This window comes from Ambystoma mexicanum, chromosome 6q (assembly GCF_040938575.1).
Source record: "Ambystoma mexicanum isolate Mex_15411 chromosome 6q, UKY_AmexF1_1, whole genome shotgun sequence".
Taxonomy (NCBI): Eukaryota; Metazoa; Chordata; class Amphibia; order Caudata; family Ambystomatidae; genus Ambystoma; species Ambystoma mexicanum.
This window is the reverse complement of record NC_090937.1, coordinates 1,606,849,720-1,606,876,408: the sequence shown is the minus strand read 5'-3', so window position 1 is coordinate 1,606,876,408 and position 26,689 is coordinate 1,606,849,720. Positions and strand designations below refer to the sequence as shown.

The 26,689-nt window shown below is 42.6% G+C and overlaps 1 protein-coding gene across 1 annotated transcript in view; it reads right to left on the bottom strand.

Moving 5' to 3' along the window:
* The window catches only part of LOC138516896 (C-type lectin domain family 4 member F-like), a 333,064-nt gene that overhangs the window by 122,049 nt on the left and 184,326 nt on the right, over positions 1 to 26,689 (bottom strand). The gene's annotated exons all lie outside the window — the stretch shown is intronic.

Here is a 26,689-nt window from a genome sequence, read left to right as displayed (position 1 = left end):
GCTGCCACAAGATGGGCTACTTTTAGGAGAGCCAGGTGAGCAGGTGGGATCCCTGTTAGGAGAGCATTTCCCCCATTGATGTGCAAGGCCAGACGGGCCTCCACAACGGTCTGGAAGTCCTGCAGTGGGATGATTTATATTTTTCTAAGGGTTGAGATTCCGAGCCAGGCTATTTGGCCCTTCTTGGCTATATGTTTCTGGAAGGAAGCCTAAGGGTTTTGCTGAGTTTGAGAGATGTGGATCAAATCCTTTTAGGTGCATAGCATTGAGCCATTGCTGGACAAGTATTTTTTGGCTGGTGGACCGATGAGGACTAATTCAGTCTTGGATGGGTTTAGTTTGAGGCAGGCAGTCGACATCCAGGACTGGATAAGGGCTTGGTAATCGCAGAGATTAATTATGTTCGGCCCGCTATTTACTCCCATGTACAACTGAGTATCATCTGCATATTGGTGGATAGCTATATTGGGATGTTTGAGGAGAGTGCCCAGAGGCTTCATGTAAAGGTTAAAAAGGATTGGTGAGAGACCTGGAGTCGGTAAGAACGCAACAAGTTCATCTGGACAACCTGGTGTCTGCCTGAGAACTAGGAAGTAAACCAATTCAGGACAGTACCAGAGAATCTCATCCTGTCAAAATGGAGGGAGAGAAGGATGCAGGGGCGCCAAGTATGCGGCCCTTTGTTCCATCCATACTGTGTCTCTCTCTGGCGGCACACAGCAAAGCATTACACAACACATCTCCCCTCTTCGGACAACAGCACAGACCATTGCACAACAAACCTCCACACATACCAACATAAGACCTTCACACCGACTCACATCATCAGGGCTAGCACATAACACGTGCTTTACGGTCAACCACTCATCTCATACCCAATGCGATGGCCAGGCACACAGGGACCAAGAATCAATATCACTGTCACACTCCGGACCCTGATGAGGGTGGAAAGAGTCACAGAAGCGCACACAGTACAGCTGAAAACAGCCGCACTGCATGTGCACAGAGAATAGAAACATAAATATTATTTGTGGTAAATAAACCACAAAATCGGGGTAATGCGTGGCAATGAAATACCCAATACCATAGACACACCCATACCAAAACTCGGGGCGTTACCACCCGTACACACATACCCCTAACCATGCGTGACTTATACTGCAGTCACAGGCCTACACATACTGGGGGCGCTACCACCCAGATACCAAACTATTCACCTCGCATGACTAACTTCAGTCAAGCCCCAACAATTGGTGGCGCTACCACCTCACACAGCCATACGTGGGATAACCATGCATGACCTCATTAATAGACACGCCCCGACATAACTGGTGGCGCTACCACCCGAAACCCACGTACACGATTCAACCATGCGCAACTTATCACAATCACGCCCATACCAAAACCATCTCCTCCCCTTACATTGCACATTACACACAGCAAAGCATTACACAACAATTTCGTTCTCCCATCCTACTTGTGTTGCTCTGCCTTCTGAGGGCTACTACAACCTGGATGATTATAGAGGGGTGGAGTAGAGGCAGTGATGGCCTACTGGAATGCAACTGGAAGGCTGAAACCTCTTCTTACTTGACTTTAGTATATTCAGTACAAGCTAGCCAATGTTTCCACTGTTCTGCGCCCCACCCCCTTGCACCAAGTTGGCGACCATGTGCAAATGGGGTCATATAACTGCCGGTGATGTCACTTCCTACATTTGGGCACCCCCTGGGAAATTCATAAGTCGGCTCCCCTGGAAGGATGCAGTGGTTGTTGACGGTGTCAAATGCAGCCGAGGGGTCAAGGAGGAGGAGCAGGCATCAGTTACCATTATCCATGATTTGGAGAGCATCATCCACCACCTGGATGGTGGCTGTCTCGATGCTACGCTTTGGACGGAATCCTGACTGAAAGCCATTTTGAAGATGGAGTTGTTCGATTCTGCAGAGTAGTTGTATAGCAACTCCTTTTTTCAAGATTTTGCCAATAATCGGGTGGTTGGAAATAGGCCAGTAGTTGGCCAGGTTGTCTGGTGTCAGGGTTGTTTTTGTTTGAGTTCGCAATAGACCTGTCTTGAGGGTGTCTGGGAATCACCGTTCTGCAAAGTTTGCTTCTAGCTCATTGACCAGGAATGTTTTGAATGAGCGGCGTTGAGTGATGGGACGTTTAGCCTGACCTTGGTGAGCCATAGTCAAGTGGGTGACTGATAATGGGATGGCGGCGTGGCCTGACAAGTCAAGTGGGATAGGGTCTGAAAAAGTGATAAAGGGGAATGTTGTGCGTGGGAGAGAGCACAATTTGCTTAAGGCCCATGGAAGTGGCCAGGTGTGGTTGTCAACCTGTCACACTGGGACATTAAAATCACTTAGAGAAACATTATTTGAATGTGCTAATTTGGCAGAGGACAGTAAGTTGGAGATGTCTGCAATGAAAGAGCCACACCTGTGAGGTGGTTTGTAGATGAGGTGGAAGGTGATGGATTTATTTTGTGAAAGAGGGAACCGGCAGGTGAGTGGTTCAAATGAGCTTGTTTTGGGAGAGGGGATGATGAAGCATGGCCAATCGCTCCTGTGGTTGATTGTCACTCCGCCTCCTGCCCTTCCTGGCCAGTTGGCATGTTGGATGCAGTAGCCTTGGAGTAGGAGGACATTGAAAACATATCAGTAGGATGAGGTAAATCATGTTTCAGTGATGAACATGGCATCAAGGTTGTGATACGAGATGAGGTCAGTGATCTCTGCAGTGTGACCGACTGCTTAGAGAGCATTCATCAACATTAACATCAACATGAGAGGGTGTGTACATGCGATCCATGGGTGTTGGATGGGGGCAAGGGCAATATTGATCAGATTCTCTAGGGTAACTTGCAGGGGTTGCCCAGGCCACTCGGTCATTCAAACCCTGGTGAGAGTGGGATGCGCTGTGAAGGGAGGAGACACATGGTCATGTTTTTTGGTGCGTAGCAGTAGTAGCTATAGGTTTGTAGGTGAAATGCAAGATAGAGGGTCAGGCCCTTGGCCCTATCTGGCCCGAACAGGCACAAATAGTTAATGTACTTGTCGTTGCACATCCTTTGCGATGAGGACGCCCAAGGAGGACTGATTAGATAGGTGGTGGGTGGAGCAACTGAGTTGCAGGGCCTGGTCACATGACCAGCAGCCTACTCAATGCTGTCTGCCTGGAGCTGGCCTACAGTCCTGAAGTAGAGGCTTGGAAGGGGCGAAAACCTGAGGTGGGTGGAGCAACTGAATGGCATGGCCTGGTGACGTGCACAGCAGCCTACTCAATGCTGTCTGCCTGGAGCTGGCCTACCAACCAGGATTGGATGGCGTGAAAACTGGAGATGGGTTGAGCGACTGAATGGGAGAGCCTGGTCATGTGACCAGCAGCCTACTCAATGCTTCAACTATATTAAACCAATGATAGCAGACCATGTAATATTGCAGCAATCATAGCAGACCATGTCCAGATTTCTCTGTAATCGAAACTCCATGAGCAATGCTCATTATCATGATTGTTAAAATCAACTATATTACACCAATCATTGCAGACCATGTGTTTCCACCGCTTATGCACGCATAGTTAGTTTTTGTCGGTTTATAGGTAAATAAATAACCTTTTACCACAATCTATAGGAACACATCCAAAAACACATTAATCAACATATTCATATAAAATTCATGCACAATAAATACCATATTTGGTATAAAAATCCATCTATAAAACATTAATTCACAAATGACAAAGACACATCTAATAACACAATAATCAACATATTCATATAGAATTCATACATGATAATCAACCTATTGCTTATAAAATAAAAGCCATTAGCAGAATTACTTCGGAATCGCATTATCATAAATTTAAACTTTACAGATTTTTTTTTTTTATTGTTTGTGGTTTTACAACCTTTACAAATTCCATATTGACAATTTACATAGAAAACATTCTTAAAAGCCAATAAAACATGTGTATCACTAGAACCTCAACAAATCACATACAATATACATTTAACAAAATATAATCCACATATCTCTCCCAAGTAAGTAACAACATTAAATTTCATCACATGTGCCGTCTTTCATTACAGAACTAAAAAACCATATATATCATTTCAAACACTCAATTCTCTTAAAACAATGAAAACCAAGCACAAACAAGCAGCTAAATCAGTGTACCTCCCCCCCGGCACTGAAAAACAATACTTCTAATGTTTTCAGGCCAACACACAAGGTGCCCGCATGATCTAGATTTCCAGACCTTAATCAGAAGTTCAGCTGATAGCCTCTACCAGCTCACAGTCCTCATATACACAAATTCTTAGCTTTTTCAGATAATTTCTCTTCAATAATTAACAAAAAATGTGTTAAACTAAGAATAAGCGTTTCATTCCTTCCCCACATACATCTTTGCCTAAGTGTTTCCCTACTCATACTAGATTCTGTGTAGAGATGGGCGCCAAGTATATGTTTCCCATCTGCAGATGTTTCAAAGTTTCAATTGTCATGGGCGTATTGCAGAATCTACATAATCCTCTGTTTAACTTATTTTTATACTGATGCCAGAACATAATCTTCTCATTTGTGAGTACCTGATTCAAGCGAAATCTTAAATACATTTTCCTCGCATAATTACATGGGAAAATAATCTGGTATTTTGGGCGAAAACCCCACTGTCGCGTAAATTTGGCATACTCATAGTAGGATTGATATTTATTCATCTTTTCGATTAACAAATACCAATGGTACCTACAATATTTAGTTTTACATGACGGTAAACCTACTACCAGGTCCTCATGGCTAATCATAGCACTAGATAACAGTTCTTACATCTTATTCTTAAATTTCAGGATGGACAGAGGATGTCCTTTCTCTATCATAATCGCAAATTCTTCGTATAGTGAATTTTTGGGGGGAGCTAACATTTTCCCATAATTAGTGAGCAATCGCCAGTGCCATTTGACCGATAATGGTAGTACACCCAACTCATGTCAGCATTTTACCCTGTATCACGTCTAAAATACCATCAATTTCATAAAGACATAAGTCCAGGGCATATAGCAGAATTGGTTCGATTTTTTGCAAATAAAATTTTAACATCGGAAATTTCCCAAGTCGGTGGTATATCAGTTTCATCTGTACAGTAAGAGATTTCGCTTTGTTATTCAAGATCGTCTTCCAACCATCAAGAGAATAGGTACTTGCTAAATGATAGCCTAAATAACGCATGGCGGGAGACCTAGGAATCGAGATACCATTAATACACCATGTAAATTTAGTATATCTTTTCCGTCCTTCAACAAACGTAATAATGAAGGATTTTTCAGGATTAATCTGTAGATTATGATTACAGGCAAATGTATAAAATAAACACAACTTCGTCTGTAGCCCAAAAGGGGTCCTATCAAAGAACAGTAAATCATCGGCGAAACTTAGCCAATTCAGTACAATTGATCCCAATTTCACTGGGAAGATCGACGCCTCCTTCCACTGATCATCCAAATCCAATAGATATAGATTAAACAGGACTGCAGCAAGGTTACAGCCCTGTTTTAATCCAATTTCAGTTGGAATGGAGTCAGTAAGCGCACCTGCTTTAGAAAGACGGATGCGATAAGTTGTGTGTTTGTGTAGGACAGCAATGATTGAAACAAGCTGAACCGAAAATCCAAATTTGATCAGTTTTTTCCATAGTAGTTCTCTAATTACTGAATCAAAAGCAGCAGTAAGATCCAAGGCTGCCATGTAGACCGGCCCGGCATTTCGTGATTTGGTCTGCTGGTAGACATGGGCAATAATAGTTGCATTAAGTTGACAACCCATGTACCGACGGAAGCCAATCTGAAATTTAGACAGCAGATTAGAGTTAATGATGTGCTGATGGATAAATTGTAATAAAAGACTAGTAAAAATCTTAGCCGAAGCATCCATCAATGCTATAAGACTTTCCAGAAATCCTACTATGGCTATGACCAGCGATGTGGTACGACGTGCCAGACAAGCCGTCCAAAATTCATCATCTTAGCCCCTCATGTGGTCGTCTCCATTTGGTATTGCTTTTTTTAAAGATTGTTCTTTTCCCTTGCAGAGCAGGACAATATGCAATCAAATGAAATAAAGATTCAACATATGCAAAATTCCCACAAAATCACTAACTTAAAACTTCCCCTGGGATTCTTCCATATTTATGCAGAATTTCTCTAGTATTGTACATGTTGAATTTAAATGTCAAGAACAACCTTCTGATTTGTTTATTTGGATGTCTCTGTAGGTAAGGCGCTAAACTGCCTGATCCTTTGTACTCAAACTTTAAATGAGTCAAAGATTGGTATGCATGCAGTTCGTCTAATGTTAACAACCAGTCATGTATGCACTATTTCTTTTTGACCCTGCACAGATTTTCAATCAGATCTTTCTCAGTTAATCCCAGTTTACTCAATACTGTGGTGGAGAGAGTGTCAAAGTCTTTACAATGGCCACTTGTTGTTTCTAAATTGTATGCATAAAAGTCACAGAACAGGCAATCTTTCGCAGGAGCCAATATTTTTCTGTAATAACCTAAGAGTCTCCATTGCGCTCTGCTTTCCAGGGAACATAATCCTAATTCATACCGGATTGCTGGAAGGGGAGTAGATTTCTTGATATTAAGAACCCTTCTCCAAATCTATCCCTCAAGATATTTTAAAATCATAAAACCCCAGATAAAAAATTTCTCGATTCTGTCTAAAAGCCTGGGGATTCATTTTTCTTCATAAAATGTTAGCTGAGTAACACAGACAATTTTCTGAACTTTGCATCCACACATTTCATTTCGTTTAACATTGAAAGTGAACGCATTTTCACCCTTCTCTAATTCTTCCTGCATGCGGTTTGCTGAAGACAGGGAAACCCAAATATAAAGAGCTGTCAACCTTTTCGAATGGTTCGCCATAAAATTCGCCATGTATACGAGGACTCATTTTTCTTTATGCTACACCGCATAATAATTGTCTTTTTTTTAACTAATTGTTACGCAGTTTAACTGAGCGCATCTTTCGAAAGCATTTAACAAATACTGCAGACCTCTCTTGGTGCAGACGAACCGAAAGAAATCGTCTGCGTAGCTGACCCAGGTTACTTGCAATTTTGATATTTTTGCTGATGCAAATGCCGTCTGACCAATTGACTCCCAGATGTCTGATAAATATCAATTAAAGATTGTAGGTGCAATTATGCAGCCCTGTCGCACCCCGCTCCTACCAGGAATCTTCCATGTTCAACCGCAGCTGCACAGCTTAATGCTTGTGAAGAGCAACTATCCATTTTAACAAACCTGAATTGCTACCCCATCCATGGCGCTTGGGCCAAAGTAATTCCCGGTTTACTCTGCCAAAGGCAGAGGAGAGATCGAGCGTTGCTACGAACACTGAATTATATTTTTGAGTCCATGCAAGTGGTTGAACGCATTTTAAAGTGAAACCATTTAGTGTTGTTCCCATGGTTTTCCTGTATCCTGTCTGCCATTTTTGTAGTAGTCCTGTCTCATTTATATACATATTAAGAAGTTATAACTACAGAAATTTCTGTCATTTCAGAGTCTTCTGCTTTTTCTGTTTTAGTCCACTGATCAATCACCTGCCGGTCCACCACACTGCCTTATTACTCTTACATATCTTGCTGACCTAACCCTTTAATTTACCCACTGTTGATTAGGTTAGACGCTTAGATGAGGATCACTATGTTGTTTTTAAGTTTACGGGGAACATATGGACTTCTGCTAATGCTGTTGTTCAAACTAATGTTATAGGTGCATCAGTGCATTAAACAACTACCCATGTCTCCCATTTCTAACTTCAGATCCATCTACTGATACAAATATTCAATCGAGGTGTGTAACTGTTTTATTTATATGTACAGTAAATAAACATAACACCTGTATGAAATAATTAAAAACTCTCTCTGAAAGATTCAAATAGAAAACATCTAAGTTGGAAAATGCTACTATTTTGTAGTTTGTTACTATTATTTTTGCTTCAGCCATAACATTACAGAATCATGTTTTCTGTGGCAGTCCAACATTTCATTAACACGGCTATTTTAATGTATGATTTTGTTGCAAATACACAGGAATTCGATAAAGTGCATGTTTCCGGTGATATGATATGATATGGCATTTATAACACGCCTGTACACAAGTGTTTCTAGGCACGACAAGGGGGAAAACAAAGGGAGGACAACACAACGATCTTACTAGGCCTTATCACATTCAGATCGCGCAAAAGCATGGAAGGGGTGGGGGGGGGGGTGCCAAAGGTTGGAGGGAGGATAGAGAAGTGCAGTACAAAAGGAAACAAAGAGTGCAGCCAACAAGTGGCAAGTGCTGGTGCTCGGAAGTGCAGCCAATGGGTGGCTAATAAGAGCAAGAGAGGGGACTGTAGGGTTGCAGATACAGACCAAAGGTGCAGGGGGAGCCAAGTGGCAGTGTGGGTTACCTGGGCCCAAATTCAGAGGGTTGCCAGGTGACCAGTACGTGGATCAGACAGGTGATCAGCTGGGGAGAGGAAGAGAGAAGGGAGAAGCAAAGAGGAAGGTCTTGAGTTGCTTCCGGAACCAGAGATGGTTCTGCTCAAGCTTCAGAGAGGCAGGGAGGCTATTCCAGAGAGAGCCCTCAGCCGAAGAAAACCAACTGCCCCCAACTCTTTGCTTAGAAAAGCGACTGACCCTCAGAGAGTTGGAGGTGGAGGAGCGTAGAGCTTGAGAAGGCAGATATTTAGGAAGAGAGAGTTGGAGGTAGTGCCGTTCCAGGCCCCAGAAAGCCTTGTGGACAATACAGAGGGTTTTGCCGCCACTGGGAGCCAGTGAAGAGATTTCAGTGCTGGAGAGATACGATCCCTGTCCTTGAGGCGAAGGACAAGTCTTGCAGTCCTGTTCTATATAAGTTGTAGACGACGGAGAGTAGAGGCAGGAAGATTTAGAAAGAAGCTGTTACAGTAGTCCAGCCTAGAAAGAACCAAAGCTCTGGAGACAGTGAGCTTCTTGGGGAAAGTGAGGAAAGGAAGAATACCTCTGAGAAGATACAGCTCATAGTTTGACTTTTAAGAGACGTCGGAGATGTGAGGAAAGAAGGAGAGTGTGGAGTCGAAGATGACCCAGAGATCGTTGGTGGCACACCACTCCTGAATTGCAGACAGACAGTAAGGAATGAGAAAAGAAGTATAGGTGGCTGAGGAGCATGAAAGAGAGCTGAGTGACATACGCATAACACTGAAAGTTGGAGCAGTGGGCAAGAGGTGCCAGGTATTGGTTGAACAGCCAGGGAGAAAGATGAGACCCCTGGGAACACCACAGGTAGAGAGTGAGATAGAAGAGAGAAAGGATACCAGTGGGACTTGGGAGGGCTAATCAGTGAGAAAGGAGGTCAGCCAGGCCAGGGCATGATCAGTGATACCCAGGTTATCACGGAGACGGTTGAGCAGAATGGCATGGTTGACCGTATCAAAAGCAGAAGAAAGATCAAGGAGAAGGAGGACAGAAGGAAGGTTAGAATCTAAGTTAGAAAGTAGGTCTTCACGGATGTTTAGTAGAGCAGTTTCCGTGCTTCTGGCCGCTCTGAAACCAGACTAATGGTCATGGAGACAACCAACAGAACAGTGTGAAGATTTAGCTGGGAGATGGCCAGCTTTTCCAAGAGTTTGCCCAGGAAAGGAGTAATGGAGATTGGGCGATAGTTAGCAAGGCAGGAGGGATCGGCAGAGGGTTTCTTAAAAAGGGGGTGCACAAGGGAGTGCTTCAGGGGCAGGAGAAGGATCCAGTGGTGAAAGAGTGATTGCAGAAATCAGCCAAGGCTGGAGCGAGGGTGTCGATGTGATCCTTGATGGTTTTGGATTAACAGGGAAGAACCTGTTTTGAAGAGACTTTCATAGATCAGACTTGTCTAGAAACGTTGTCAGGCGTGAACAAAGGAAAGGAATAGAAGGGAGGAAGAGAGTCCGCCACAGGAGGGCCAGGAATGGAGGAGGAAGATGGAGAGGAGGAGAGGGTGTACAGGATGTCCTGAGTTTTAGTGATGAAATGAGAAACCAAGGCCATGCAGAGTACCTTGGAGGAAACAGAGAGCTAGAGGCTGCAGCAGAATTGGCCAGCTCCTTGCAGATTTTAAAGAGTTCAGTCGATTTGTTAGATGCAGCAGAGACAGGGCTTGGATGTGTGCTGTCTTCTTAGCAAGGACAGAGTGTCACTTCTGCCTTTGGAGAATGCGGCAGGCCAGTTTGAAAGAGGGTGTACCTGTTACCCTCCACTTCCTCTCAGCCACCCTACACTTGCGTTTAAATGTGACGAGATCTGAGTCATACCAGGATTTGCACTCAAATATGGGCTCAAATGGATCCTCATGATTGGCAAGTACATCAAGAGATAGAACAATGAAGGTTAGAGAGGGCTGTGTCAGGATGTGAGTCAGCCAAAGGTGCAGAAGGAGGAGAGTAAGTGGCGGTGAAAGCCTCAACTGACACATGCTTCATGGGTTGGATGACCGAGAAAGTGGGTGGAAGAGCTGGAGTTGGCTTGGCCTGAGGGGTAGAGAGAGAGAGAGATGAGGGGAAAGGAGAAAGTGGTCACTCCAAGAGAGAGGAGTGGTGAGAGGGTAAGAGAGGGGGAGGTATGAGGAGATCAGAACATCCAAGGTATGCCCTGCAGATTGAGTCGGGTCAGAGGGAAGAATAGAGAGGGAGAGAGAATCGCAGAGGATGCGAAAGAGTCCTGAAGAAGGACAGGAAGCATCCAGGTGGATGTTGAGGTCTCCGAGGTTGAGAAATTGAGAAGGAGAGGCAAGGAGGGAGGAGAAGAGGTCCACCCATTCAGAGAGGAAGGAGGTTACCTGGCTAGGCGGCTGATAGATAGTGGCCACAGTGAGAGAAAGGCCAGCAGACAGAGAGAGCCTGCAGACCAGGCATTCAAAGGAGGAGTAGTCCTGCACAGGAATGATAGAAGCAGGGATCCACCCCGGGAAGATCAAGGCTAACCCCCACAGGGACGTTTGGTTCCGTCCTAGTGGGGGACGGTAGGTTATTTAGCTTGTAAATTGCATGTATTTCTATACATCTATGACTGGTAGATGATAACCAATACTAGATTATTTATTTAATGTATTTATTTATTTATTCATGTGTAAAGCGACTAAGCCCTGGGACATCAGTTACATTTATACACAGTTACATTAATACAGAGCTTAATACAGTGCGCGGTGTGCCAGCAGTGTGTTTGGTGTTACTGGTGGAGAAGGTCATGTCTCCCTCTTTGTCCTGCAACAATGCAACTTTGCCTGGATCTGAGTCTACACTACAGTTCTCTTTCTGTCTCCATCGTTTGGGCCCTCAATCTACATAACCACAGTGCATGCGTGGTGTGCAAGCAGTGTGTTTGGTGTTACTGGTGGAAAAGGTCATGTCTCCCTGGTTGTCCTGCTACAATTCAACTTTGCCTGAATCTGAGTCTACACTACAGCCCTCTTACTGTCTCCATCGTTTGGGCCCTCAATCTACATACACACCGCGTATGCGCGGAGCTCTGCCGGTGTGCCAGCAGTGTGTTTGATGTGCAGGGGCTCGCTGGACAGCGGAAGCGGAGGGTCCAGTCACCACCATTTGGATGAGATATGCTCCATTGATCATTTCATAGCTTTTCACCTCACCAGTGCACAGAACGGTATTTAAATATTAATCTCTAAATAAGACTCGTGATAAAATATTCATTCAAGACAGTTGTTCTTACTTGTGCTGCCCCAGTGGATATGCTAACTCTCCTCATTACCTGGAAATATTTAGTTTTTGTACAATATTGAGAACACAAAAGTAAATACCCATAACTTGTGAGTCTAGTGGAGTTCCCTGATCCAGTAAAGTTGGCAGCTAACAATTTGTTCTACCTTTGATGACCGTTTGGCGACGGATGTAGTACTGAACCAAATTGACTAAACTGTTCTCGTAGGGATACTGGTCGGACGTCCTTATTGAAATGCCTTTGGAAAACGGGAACAAATACCTGCTTGTTGGTTATTGGTAGATCCTATTTCTTTAAGTAAAAACAGCAAGATAGGGCACATATAGGCAAACAGTCCTACCTAGGAATTGCTGGTAATTTAAGAATGTTTGTGCTTAACGTAGAGGCAGAATCTGCCCAAACAGGTTATCAGCTGTGAGAAGGTATCAGTTGAGAGGGGTGACTGCGGGCCTCTGAGCCTTTGAGCCCCGACTCAATATTTCTTGTGAAACTACTTAATTCTGAATCTGTGGTGAGGGGTGACTGTGGGCCTCTGAGCCTTTGAGCCCGGACGCAATACTTCTTGTGAAACTACTTCATTCTGAATCTGTGGTGAGGGGTGACTGTGGGCCTCTGAGCCTTTGAGCCCTGATGCAAAACTTCTTGTAAAACTTCTTTACGCTTAATTTCTGGTGAGGGGTGACTGTGGCCCTCTGTGCCTATGAGCCCCGATATAATAATTCTAGTGAAACTTACCAATTTACTGGCTATCAGTTGAGAGGTGTGACTGTGGGCCGTTGTGCTTTTGAATCCAATACAATAATCCATGTGAAACGAATTGACTGTGTATCAGCTGTGAGGGGTGACTGTGTGCCGTTGTTGCGTTTGAGCCCCGATATAATAATCCATGTGAAACCCATTTATTGCGTATTAGTGGTGAGTGGTGATCGTGGGCCTTTGTGCCTTTGAGTACAGACGTAAACATGTTTTGATCATTAATCATTGGGTGAAAATATATTAGGAGAGAATAAGACATTATTAGAAAAACCAGCTTTACTTTCATATGGCTACTTTATTACGAAACGGAAAATGGTGCGCCCCAATAATAAAACTTTTATCTATCTGGAACAATGACCTACAGCCAGCATCACCAAGGACAAAAAAAATGAAGAAAGCTTAACACCAATCAATCTGGGTAGTTCTTCAGATTTTCCGCCTTTGCCTGTCCACTCTACAGAGTCCAGTGAGACGGAATCTGGCAAAAGTGTAATAGTACAGGAGGTAGAGTTTGATTTTATGAATGCTCAGATCAAACAGAATTTGAAAACCTCCCAACAGGTTGAAAATGTTTTAGACATATTGACCCCAGAGAAGGTGTTAAAGAGGGAGTTGAAATTCCAAAACAGTTTTTTGAGTATTCGTGAAGAGCTACCAGAGCTCCCTGCATTTGATGACAAATTACCACCAGATAACACACATATAGATGATACATCATTGATGGCATCGGCGGTAAAATTGGAATTGGGCAGAAGAACGAGATTATCTTTAGGCCCATCTACCCCAGTGAACGCATCAAGAAATAGTGTGGATAATGTGCATTTATTCCACACATCACTAAGGGAAACATTTCCCTTTAGGAACTTCGGACAACGAAAAAAAATATTTCCCACAGCTGTCTGCTTCAGAATTTCTAGTTGCTTTCCTCTCAGGATATGATGTCTAGCTCCTTACTGGAAGAACTGATTTCCCTGGCCAAACAGGAAGCCTCATCGCTAGTAGTAGGAACAATGGCATTACTTTCATCGGATAACGAGGAACTAGAGAAGAATTGTCCAGTAATAACAAGGATATTAAACCTACTGGACAAGGGCCATGAATTAACACACATGGAGATTAGAGATCTCAGATCTTTAGTATCCGATAATTTAAATAAAACAAATACATTGGAGGGCTTTCTTATTGGAAGAGAAGGGGTTTCTGAAGGTGGGGGACAATAGTCATGTCAATATAGCAATGTATTGGAACCGCGGATACATCTAACTTTACCTACTAAGGATCAGAGTGAAAAAACTCTGCCAATTACAAATAATCAGGGCCTGAATCTGTTCCCTACACCTTCTTATTCAGGCCACAACGTACTTTTATCGCGGGACGTTTTATCGCAGGGTTTTTTACCACAAATTTTCTATTGAAAAAAACCCATCTAATTTTTTGGGGGGGGGGGTTAAAAAAATATATATATGAGATGTGGGTTTCTGGTAATAGATACAAACTGAAAGGGAATGGGGGGTTGGGGAGGACCTCCCCAAAAATAAATGTAAAAGAAATTCAATGGGTTTTTTCGATAAAAAATTCACAGTAAAAAACCCAGCGAAAAAACATCCTGTGATGAAATGACATGGAACCCTTATTCAGATGTATTGGCATCAAAGGCAATAAATGACGCCCACTCGAATGCTCCCCAGTATGCAAAGATACTGGAGCATTTGATGGGAGTCTCGGAAAAAGTTTCTACTCTAGAATTGGGAATTACCAAATTAGCCTCTATAGTTATCATGTTGCTTGAGTCTAGGAACCATAAAACGGTTATTGGGGACAAAATTCTTTATACTAATGATTCACCTGCAGTCCCTCTGCTCTTACAGATCTGTTGTTAAAAGAAAAGGAAGATGAGGGGAAAAATATCAAAAATAAATATATTCAGGACCCAAAACTAATTGATGGAAATCCAAATGCAATATATTTATCAAGGTGTCAAAATCACCTTGATTTAAAGGCAAGGAAAAAATTAAACCAGAAAAATAAAAAATAAAAGAGTGTAGAAAAAAAACAAAAAATAGATCCACAAATGAGGTCACTAATTCGGACCTCAAACCGCTGGATGAGGAAAGTCAGAGAGCACTGCAACTTCATGTGAAGGAATTTATCCTTGTCAAAAATAAAAAACACAAAAATAAAAAAAATAAAAACAAAATACAAACTAAGCAACAAAATGAGAATTTAAGCCTGCAAAACCCTAAAGTTAAAGATTTTGTAATTGTGAGTTATCACAAGGAAAATCCCAACTAGAATCAAAAGAATCGAAACAATCTCAACTTTCCACTTTCTATCACATGGTGGAAAAATCGACTTCAAGGAAAGATAGTAATCATACCATCAGGGAACTAGGGGGAAATGGGAACCCACCTAATAAACAGCAAATACCAAAGGTTTTAAGATAAGTGACTTCCCCAGCAAAAATGTTTGCAATAAAATTGTCAACTGTAACAAGTACTTTACACTGTCAGCTCCACAAGAAGGGTGAGAAACAAGAGTTGGAAATCCAACAAAAATCCCAAAGGAGTGAACAACATAAGTTTCCATCAGGCCAGGTGAATCTGGGAACGGGAAATTGGCATGGAATAATAACATCCAAACCGATTAAAAGTAAAATTCCTGAAACCTATTCATCTTGCAAACCAGAAGGGATAAATAGTGAGGAGAATCAGGTTATCAAAGCAAATCTTATTAAATCAACATTGTTGGATCTCCTCCCAGGATTCCCAAATGTAAGGGATCAGGGAATTGCAGGAGAGAATGGATTAGAAATACACCAACAGGCCAAGGAAGGTGTGGCAGATGAGCACAAGGTACTAAAAGGACAAACTCAGCTTCAACCTAAAAGTAAAGTTGGGGAGAAGGAAAGGGAAGAAGAAAATAATGATTCTTCCACACAGAATCAATCTGAAATGAGTAAGGTTCAGAAATTGAAAATAGAAAGTTTACCATCAAATAGCTCTATGGTAGAGACAGAAGGGGATATGGTCAATCAGAAAATTATCACAAATCTAGTGAAATCAACTTTAATGGAGTTACTTCCAGGGATACCCACTTTTGGTATTTCTGACAATGTAGGAAACAACTCGAATAGGACTGGGCAGCTAGGGGTAAATTAAATTGCCTGGGGAAATACAGGAATAGAAGTTGGCTCCGAATTGTCCAGTCTATGCCAAAAATGGACAAATCAAGACGTTGATCAAGAATTGGGCCTATCTTCATTAAAAGATAAATTTACACTACCAAATCACGTCAATGAAAGTGATCTTCGATGTGCAATGCCGCAGATCTAAACATCCTGAATCACCAAGTATCATTTTTTTTAACCTCTGTGATCAGGGGGTCCTTCCTCCCTCCACAGAGGGAGACTCCTATCCTTAATGAAAGAAATCCCAGGCCTGAGTTTAGTATCAACGGCAAACATAAAATTGATTGATTTTATACATCCGGACAGATTGGATCACGTGAGGGTTGTTTTAAACACTAGAAGTGTATTTGAGACAATCCTCTGGGAACACAAGCAATTTAACAGGATGGGATATGATGTCCTGATCTTTAGTAAAGGATTAGGGACGGGTAGGGGTAGTGAGGAGAACTTTAACAAACCAAATCCTCATGAGCAAATCGAGATGGAATCAAACAACAAGAGGTCGGATTTTCAGGGGGAAGAAGATAAAGGGTGGAGATGGTGAGCACTATCGTTAAGGGAATCAATTTCCTAAATTACGTCACTGCACCAAAAACCCTAACCGTAAAACTTGCTTTAATTCTAGGAAATTTCTGTCATGGAACTACAGAGATCATAGAAATGTGCAGATGTTGGAGGGATTGTGTGAAAAATTTAAAAAATGTAATCTGATATGCATCCAGGATCCTGGATGACATCAAATTTCCAACTTGATGGGTACAAAACCATAGACCAGTATGCGAAGGTAGGAATTCGGGGAAGACCATCTGGAGGTTTACTCATAGCAGTTAAGAATGAACCGGGAATAAAAATTGTGGATTCCATAGATATTATAAATGGAGTCCAGGCGGTAATCTTCGATTTTAAATTGGAACGAAGTGCATTGACGATATTGGTAAAAAACATCTACTGGAATCCTTTAGGAGTTTTATTAGACTTCGTAACAAAAATAAATGAAAATCTTTCAAAAATGATGCTGAAACTTAGGGGGTTAGAACTGTTTCTGGCGGGAGACCTTAATGCTGAGATCAACTATGGTACTGGTCAAGGGAAAAACTATGGGGCTATTTCATTGCAAAGCAATGCATTAGGTAAAAAAATTGAAGGTGCTGCGTTATGTACTACAAGGAAAGAAATCCAGGGTTGCATCCGGAAGCAATTTTTTGATAAATGGGGTTTGCATCATATAAATGCCCTGTTTACTAATACTAGTATAGCGGATACTTGGTTGTCAGGAAATAAAAGCTCTTGTATAGACCATCTGTTTATGTCAACAAACCTGCTTGACCGATGTATACACTTTGAGGTGGTGAATTCCGACTTAAGTGATCATAAATTTCTCCAAGTAGAGGTTGTTGGTGACTTAGGGGGAAATAACATATGTAATAAGGGGATTATACCAACTCTGAATACCCAACGCAACCGTATTAGATGGCACAAGGGTAATGTGGATACATTTAATGCAAAATTTGTCAGCGATCAATAAAATAACCCCTGGGGAAAAAGACAACTGATATTCTCCGTCCATAATTTTACAGAGTACTTAGACTCACTGTTATCTAATTCCTTTAAACCATCACAACCTAAATTAAGTAAACCCCCAAGGCTACATGTGTTTGACCCAGAAGTAAGACAGGGGAAAAATCACTTAAATAGAATGATTAGGTCTATTTTAAAAAGTGGAGGAAATCAAGATCAAAAGTCTGAAAATATTTGCAAAGAGACACAAGCCTGGAAAAATTGGTTAAGATCACATAAAGGTGAAACGCTACAAGCAGTCAATGAATCCATGCTTAAAACTCTGAAAGATACTTCGGGAAGACAATTTTGGATATTGATAAATAAACTGGAGTCTCAACAGGGTACCTTTCTATCAAATAGCATCTCAGAAGAGACCTGGACTTCACACTATCACTCCCTATATGCAGGAAAATATGCCCTCCCAAATGAACTCTTAGAAATTACAGCATATGCATGGGATTGTGAATTTACGATCTTAGAGATAGAAACACAGATAAAATCTTCAAACCCGTCAAAGTCCTGTGGACCAAATGGCCTATGGAATGTAAATCTTAAAGCCAACCCTGAAACTTGGGCGAAAGCTCTGTACTTGCTTTTTTCGGATGTGAGGTTGAAGCATCAGATACCTACCTCTTGGAATATTTCTTACATAGTGCCCGTTTATAAGAAGGGTGATAGACAATCCCCTTTAAATTTCGGCCCATAGCAATTATGGACCCAGAATCCAAAATTCTTGCCGGACTAATTCTTAAAAATATTGTAGCATGGGCAGATTCTAATCACATCCTTTCTAAAAAAACAATTTGGATGTCGAAAGGGAATGGGTACGCAAACTGGAGGTCTGTTTTTTAGCCTCTTATTGGAAAAGGCAAGTAAAAGACCAGCTATTCCTATATATATATATATATATATAGATGCGATCGACCTTTCCCTTGCTTTCGATAAGGTCGATAGAACACTATTTTGGACTAACCTCCTATATTTGGGATTACCGAGAGATCTATTGTACATGTTAGATTAAACGCAGAAGGATTACTATCTTGCCCAAATAAAACCTCTAATGGACTACGCCAGGGCTGTCTATTTGGACCAACACTGTTTAATCTTTGTGTGTCAGATTCAGGTAGGTTTTTGAGTGAAGCGTCCTTAATCTCACCTAAAATAGAGGGAATTACGATAAACTGGTGTTCGTATGCTGATGATTTCCTGTTAATAGACAGTACTCCTATAGGCCTACAATGAAAACTTTCAGCATTTGAAAAAAACACAAAAGAAAAAGGATTAACAATAAACGAGAAAAAAAAACGGTAATAATATGCTTGATAAATCAGAAATAAAGAGTCCAAAAATGTAAATAAAGTATAAATAAAGAACATTTGACACGCACTAGGTCAATGCGTTCCTTGGGCTATCCTATTTATGACACAAAAATAATCTGTCAATATAGGAATTGCATGCTGGCTAGAGTATTAAACTCTATACCGCAGCTGAAAAAGGTAGCAAACAAGTACTGCAGGTACTCGTTAACTCCACTGATAAGATTTTATAAGCTAAACATTATTCATACTATGGACAATAATTGTTACCGATTTTGTCTCCGTTATTCCTTAACAATCTGGATTCGAAAATGTGGAGAATTATCATCTATTTTCTCCCGAAGAGTGTACCATTAGCTGCTCTGAGATTTGAACTAGGTTTATTATCAATAGTTGGGGAAGTACAATGGAGAAGACTGACACTGTACAGAAACTTGTTGAGGTCCGATAAATATAGCCTATTGGCAGATATAGGATTTATGACGGGGAATGGAACATCGAAATAGCTGTGGTTAACTACTTTACACCTCGACTGTCGGCAAATACTGGACAGCATACGTTCTTCATACTGCACTCTGATGCTCAACCCTAGTAAGGTAAAAACAGCCCTACAGAATCTAGACTGGATTAATACAATTGAGAAAGTACGAGCATCAAAAATCTACCATCATTTAGTGTTACATGGGAAACTCTTGGGGAATCTGGAAACGTATCTTATAAAATTCCCAGAACCTGAATTCCGTATTAAGCATTTGCGGATCCGTTTTAATGTCCTAATGACAGGTGAAATTTCTGGAATAAGAGAAGGTGGGGAAAACAAATGCATCCCCTGCCGATTTTGCAAGAATTCTTTACTAGTGGAGACTTTGAGACATCTACTAGTAGATTGTGAGGTGATTCGCCCACAACGTATTGAAGATTTTGGAAAATTTGTTATCAATTCTAAGAATGTTGATCTGAACGCCCTATGGTCTGAAATGTTACATGGGACATCAGTACCGTTAAAAGTGGAGATTGTTAAGTTTTTAACCAAAGTGTGTGGAGTCATACCCATAATTAGTCATTAGAATACCGCTGCAAAAGTGAATTGCTTAATGAGGTGACCCGTTAATTTGAATGATACCTATCTGAATTTCGTTTTATTGTAATAATAATGGTATAAGTAAGTTTTAACTGTTATGAATTTTATGGAAAACAATTTTGTAAAGATTTTGTTAAACCAAATACAAATAAAAAAAAGAAAATAAATATAGTGCATAAGACAAAAAAGACAGAGAGTAAAACAAAAGGGGGTTGGACGAGTGTCAGTGTCTCATTGGGGGTTAGGCGAAAAGTTAGGTTTCAGCGCTTTGCAGAAGGCCCAGTAAGATTCCTGTGCTCTGAGCTCAGTGGAAGGGCTTTCCATTGGTTTACTGCAACTGAAGGGAAGCTTACCCTTCCACCTTTAGCTCTTTTCACTCTTAGTATGGCTAATTTGAAAGCATGAGGGACCTTACCGGCCCTTTATTTTTACTCTTACAATTTTCTGTGACAAGTACTGTGTGACGGTTTTGCTCAGGCATTTGTGTGTGATTGCAAGGGTCTTGAAGATGATTCGGGAGCCAGTGAGTTAGATTTCTGGCGGCTGCGATGTGTTCCCTTTTTGGGATTTTCAGTGCTGCTCTGAGAGAGTTGTTCTGGATTACTTGTAGTTTATTTAAGTTCTGACTGGAGGTTCCTGCAAAGACGTTGCAATAATCCAGGCTTGCGCCTGTGATCGTTCTGGCAATGGTCATGCAGCTTTCTGTCGTGAGAAATTATCTTGCAGCATTGATAAGCTTGGCAGTATAGGCTGACGAGGTTGCAATGGCGCTAACTTGTTTGTTGAAGGAGTGCGAAGCATCCAGGTACACACCTAGGGTTTTAATCGAGTCAGAAACTGGGATCTGGATTCCGTCTATCATGAATGCTGTGAATTGCGGGCTGAGTCTTTTTAGCACTGCATGAGAGCCTACCAGTAAGATCTCGGTCTTATCATCATTAAGGCATAGATGATTGGAGGCCATCCATGCTTGGATGGCAGCGTAAACTTAGTTGAGCCTAAGGGAGTCGTTGTCGAAGGAGAACTTGTGTGTCATCAGCGTAGTTGGTATATGAGATGCCTAAATCATCCAAGAGATCAAATAGGGGTGTCGTAAAAATATTGTAGAGTGATGGGGATACGCAGGATCACTTGGGTACGCTGCAAAGGATGGGGATGAGTGCAGCACTAGCTGTGTCAGAGAAGACTCATTGATCTCCCTTCAAGGAAAGAGGCAATCCAACTGGCAGCTTCTAATAAGAAATTGGTGACAGACGTGAGGTGATGGCAGAGGAATTTGTGGTCTACAAGGTCAAATGCTGCTGACAGGTCTAGTAGGAGCAGAAGGGCCGGTTTACCCTAGTCTCTGAACAAATCCATTTGTAATTTAAGGTCTAGTAGCGTGGACTCAGTGCCGTGGCCTGGTCTGGAACACGATTGACGCATTAATAGGATGTGATTTGATTCCAGATAGCACTGGATCTGGTTGCAGGCAGCTCTGTCTAGGATCTTGAGCAAGAAAGGTACTGTGGTGATGGGGTGGTCATTTTTGGGCACTGAGGGTTATAGTGATGTTTTTTTTTAGTAGATGGAGGACCCAGGATTCTTTGAGGCTGGCAGGTACTAGGTTGGTGGTGAAAGAGGCATTGATAAACTTAGTGATGAAAGGGACTAGGTCTGAGGTGCAGTCTTTTCTGATTGTAACTGGGCAAATATCTCTTATGCATCTGGATGGTTTAAGATTTTTTATGATATTAGTTGTTTCTAATTCTGAAATTTCACTGAAGTTAAAGGGATGTATGGCAAATGATCTGACCAGGGCAGGGAGGTTAAACAGGTTGGTTTGACATTGTTTTAGTGCAATTTTCTCCTGCAGAAGGTAGATTTTATACCTCATACCATTCTGGATGTTGGTGCACCAAGTTACGTCTTTGATTACAGCGGAGGGAGGTGTCATGGAGGTTTCAAGTTCTCTCAGTATTCTAAATAGTTCCTGCAAATTAGAGTTCGCTTTAGCTATCCTGGCATTATAGGTTTCTGCTTTCGCCTTTATATTGGCTAGCTTATTTTCATTGGCTAGCTAGTTGTATGTTAGTTTTAGGGATTCTGATTTTTTTCCCCAAATCACTTCTACTTGTCTCTTCTTAGATCACAGTGCTTGGAGGGCATCGGTGAACCAAGGGTTGCAATGGTCTTTGGGCTTAGATTTTCTAGGGAGCAGAGGCGCTACAGTATCTATTGCTTTGGTAAGAGTGCTAGTACAGAGGTAGCTCATTTCTGAGGATCTGCTGTGGCAATGTTTTCCCTAGCCAACGGTGTGAGGATAATGAGGTTTTGGTGATTTTCTTGGTGCTACGGGCCCGTGTGGTAGGCAGGGAGAGGGGAGTGGTGGGTGCAGGTTTCTTAGCAGGGAGGCTAAAAGTAAGGTCCTTATGATCCTAGCAAGGGATGCATTTGTTGGAGGTGATAGTTGACTGGCTGTTTAGGTAGGCTACCCAGTCTAGGGTTCTTCCTTTAGTGTGGGTGGAGGATGCAACGCAGTGTTTAAAGCCTAAGTCTGCGAGGAGGTTAGCAACACTAGAGGCTGTGTTATCAGTAGCGTCATGGAGGCCTAGATTAAGGTCGCCTAGGAGTATTACTCTAATTTGTAATCAATTTGTAGCGTGCACCGAACAAACGTAATCTTATTTGGGTGCTGATGTACCAGTTAACATTGATCCTACCATTATCCACTTAGATAGTTTAGTACAAGTACTACTGCCTCAACTCTATAGTCTCTACCAAAACAGATAGGTCTTCAAGGCCTTACGGAATGCTGTGAGCATTTTAATCTCACAAATATCTCTGGGAGCTTGTTCCATAGACCCCAAATCTACGGTCCCCCTTGCTCAAATACCTAGACCGCGGTACCTGAAGCAGGTTCTTCTCACCTGAGCGCAACTGCTGACTTGGAGCATAGCTCTTGATTTTATCTGACAAGTACCTTGGCGCTACTTTGTTCACACATTTGAATACCAAACAGAGAATTCTGAACTCTATTCGCTCCTAATCAGTGTAAGGATCTTCTTAAATTAGAGATGTGAGCAGATTTAGTTTCCCTGCACACCAGCCTAACTGCAGCATTTTGGGCCACTTGCAATCTTTGCAACTGGAATGCTTGTATACCTGACAGCAAGGCGTTTACATAATCCAGTCGCGAATTAACAAGTGTGCCGACAACCACTGCTCTGTCCTCATTCGCAATTAATGGTAAAATATGTATCAGTAATCGCAGGGTATTTTTTATTTTTATAGCACAGGTTTGTGCTAACCTGCGCTTCACATCCCATATTATCTTCCCACACACAGGTCAAGTTTTTAATTTTCTTCGTGAAATTCAACTGTGCCCCTAGAAAGCATCGTGGCAGTAACTGCTTGCTGTGTTGATTTGTTGAGGCGAATAGAGCCACCTCTGTTTTACTGGCATTCAGCAGCAACTGGTTCGCACACATCCATGCCTGTATGCTTTATAGACACTGTTCACCATCTCAAACGTATCCTCTGACTTCTGCACCTTCATGTACACCTGAGTATCATCTGCATACGAATGAAAATTAATGCGGTGCTTCCTCAGTATTGCCATAACAAGTTTAACATATAAATTAAAGAGCAGAGGAGAAAGTGAGGACCCCTGTGTGACCCCACATTTTTGTAGAATAAAGTCTGATAGAAAATCTCTAAGCCAGACTCTTTGCTCCCTTCTAGTGAGAAAGGTATCAAACCACTGAAGGGCTTGATCCGAAACCCTTCCCACCTCCCTCAAGCGCTTCAACAGAATCCTGTGATCTACCGTATCGAAAGCGGCGGACAGGTCCAACATAATCAACAAAGACATGCCCACCTGATCAGCCATTTCCAACAGGTCATCCCAGAGGTCAGTTTAAGATTCTCCATTAAAAGATGACTGAGATCATCTTCAAAATTAGCTGCAGAGGTTGCTTGGCGGTATATAACATGTATCGTGATAGTGTCTGAGGGTGCTGTGACAAGTTTGACCATGAGACATTCATAGTTGCCTTTTGTGGAGGTGCTGTTGGGGCTGATGTGGAGCCTGTCCCGGTGAATGAGGGCTATTCCGCCCCCTCTGGCATCTATTCTATTGCATCTGAGGATGGTTTAGCCTTCTAGTAATGCTAGGGATAGAGTCAGGTCTGATGCTTTGATGGAGCCAAGTTTCCGTAATGGCTAGAAGGTCTAGGTCCAGATTGGCGATTAGGTCGTTAATGTCAAGTGCGTGAGCTGGTTGGGACCTAACATGGACTAAAGCTGCGTGCAGTAAGTGGTCTGACTTCTGTGTAGCGGGGAGGTTATGTATGAAACAGGATGGGGTGGCTGAGAGAACTCATGTTGGTCCTGGGGCGAGCATAGGCTGGTGCTGTGGCTACTTTTCTTGTGTGGATCGATGTTGGCAGCGGAGCCTGGGGGATGCTGAATGAAGTTGGTGTTGGCATAGTGAAATCCTTGTGGTGTTGTAAGAGGTGAGTACGAGTGGCAGTGGAGCTGGTGTGGGTATGTGCACCCATGTGCTCATATCTTCTCCCAGTCTGCGAAGAGAGGTGGGTGGGCGTTGCTGGGGTAGTTCTTGCACGTAGCCTATAGTTCCTCTCTGGGACGGGAGGCTGGGTGTTGGCTGTCACAGATTTATGGTAAGGGAGCTTGTCAGAGAGATGGCAATTCCTAGCGGACATTGTGTTCAGTTTCGGTATCTTGTGAATCGCTTGGTTTAGAGCATGAGTAGGCTTCCGTGAGATTGTTATGTGGGTGTAGTCGGTAGACAGACCCTTGGAGGCTTTGTACGGGTGTGGGCAGTGTGAGCGTTGTGCTAGGGTTTGGACGGCTTGTGAGTTTTTGCGGGGTGGTTTCGTGGAGTCTAGGCTTGGCATAGCCGGGGCCGAGGTGTGCTGTTTTGGCTTGGTGAAGGGGGTCGATGTGTTGGGTGGGGCTTGTGATACAGTTTGGCAGGGGGTTGAAGCTAAACATCTATTTTGGTGGCAAAAGGCAGGGAGGAATGGGCTAGGGTAAATGCTGTTGTGGTGGCGAGAGCATGGAGCATGCGTTATAGTCTTCCCCTCCATGGCTGAAAATATTTTGGATTTCTGCCTTTGGTCATGCCCCATGCACGTCCAAGACACCAAAAGTGCCCACTTGGCTTGGCCATTCTCCATCCTCATCGCTCACTGAACCTTAACCATCAACCATGCATCAGGCATCTCCTGCCCACCCATGGTATCAACCGGCATGGAGTGCAGGCATTCCAAGATGAAATTGCACCATGGGCGTGGCCTTTACAAGCTAATAATCTTATTAGCTAATGAAGTTAGGTAATGAAGTTAGTCCGCAGCCTAATTATCCAAGACAATCATTTTGCTGGAATCCTTTTTGACTACTCCAAGCTCTTGTGTCCCACCTGTTCTATCTTCATCCTACCTTTTTGAATGTCTATCTCGTCTTCCAGAAGGCTTTGTTCATGAAACAGATCTGCACATACTCTTACGGGGAGAGACGAAGTTCAAGATGGATGCTCTCCTACATGTCTGAACGGTACCTTGTTATCCTTGCAGATTTCTAAACTCAAGCTCACTCATTCTGAGGCAGGCCTGGTACCTTGTTGGCTTCTTCTATGACATCCCACTTTAGTTGCTAGCTGCATTTTGCATCTGACCAACCAGGGATTTGAAACTGGTTTTGTGCCATCTCCCTTTAAAGAGGTATTTATTTTTTCTCTCTTGCAGAAAGAGGGCATTGATGTTAACATACTGGCTAATCTCTCTTATCTTCAAAAATGTTAAAAGGAACTGATGGTAAATCAAGTCCAAACATTCCTCAATTCCAAAAATGATCACTCCTAGATCCACCCTAGGATTTGCGCCGGGCATATAACCCACATCAACTTCAAGAGTAAAGGTACTGGTGTTTTATATAAAGGCCAGCAATCAACCAACCACTCACTCATTGGATCTTTGTGGTAGGGTCCCCTATGGTTGCAGTGGGAACCTTGAACACGACATTGGTCCGCGAGTCTATTGTAGATTAATCAGTGGGCCATCAGCAGAACATCGAGTGATAATAGCGAGTGATAATAGCGCCTTGACCAGCTTCCTCCAGGAGGCCAACTGCTCAGGGGTGAACATCTGCATTTAGAGAAAAGGAATTGTTCTTAACCTCTGAGGAAGATATCAAACACAAATGAAACTAGGGGAACGTATTGGTGGGTGAGGGGTCGGCAGGTGAGGCTGCACGGAAAGAAATGTATGTACCATGAAGCAAATTGTTTAAAATTTTGCTCCACCAACATTTTACAACCATGTGACTTTAATTCACTGTGTTGACCAACTGTTTTGATATTCTGCGTAAAATCTCATTCACAAAAGACATGGGGTCCACTGAGCACCCCTGATTTGCGAGGTAACACAGAGAATTAACTAGCACAGTGCAGTAAGTTTCTGCGGCACAGTGCACAGAGCTAAGAAACACACATCACAGTACTGGGCAAATGTGTCCCTTTTCAAGCTGTTCAGCAGCTGGTAATTTTGCTAAAAATAGCCTTGCCGTTAAAGTGCAAATAGAACACCTGCGGATTGAGCAAACTACGGTTATTACACCCACTTTAAATACAAGATACAGCGCAGGAAAATGCACTGTCTGCAGGCTGGACCACTGTTTCACAGTATATTGGGGCTCATTCGGAGACGGGCAGTCCAGTAAAAAAGTGCTGATATCTGCAGCACTTTACCGGACCGCCCGACTACGAGTTTTCCGGCGGGGCAACTTGGCCTACCTCCAGCTAAAAAGCGCCCTACTGGCAATAAAAGCCTTCATTATGGCATGTCCCTCATGACGGCAAATCCTCTCATGGAGTCCAATGGGACTCCATGAATGGGGATTTACAATGCACCGCCGGCACTCGTAATCCAACCGAGTGTCCGAAACAGTAACGGCCTTTGGCGGTATCCTGGAGGCTTTACCGCCATGATACTGGCCAGGTTGTAATGAGCGCCATTGTTATTTACAC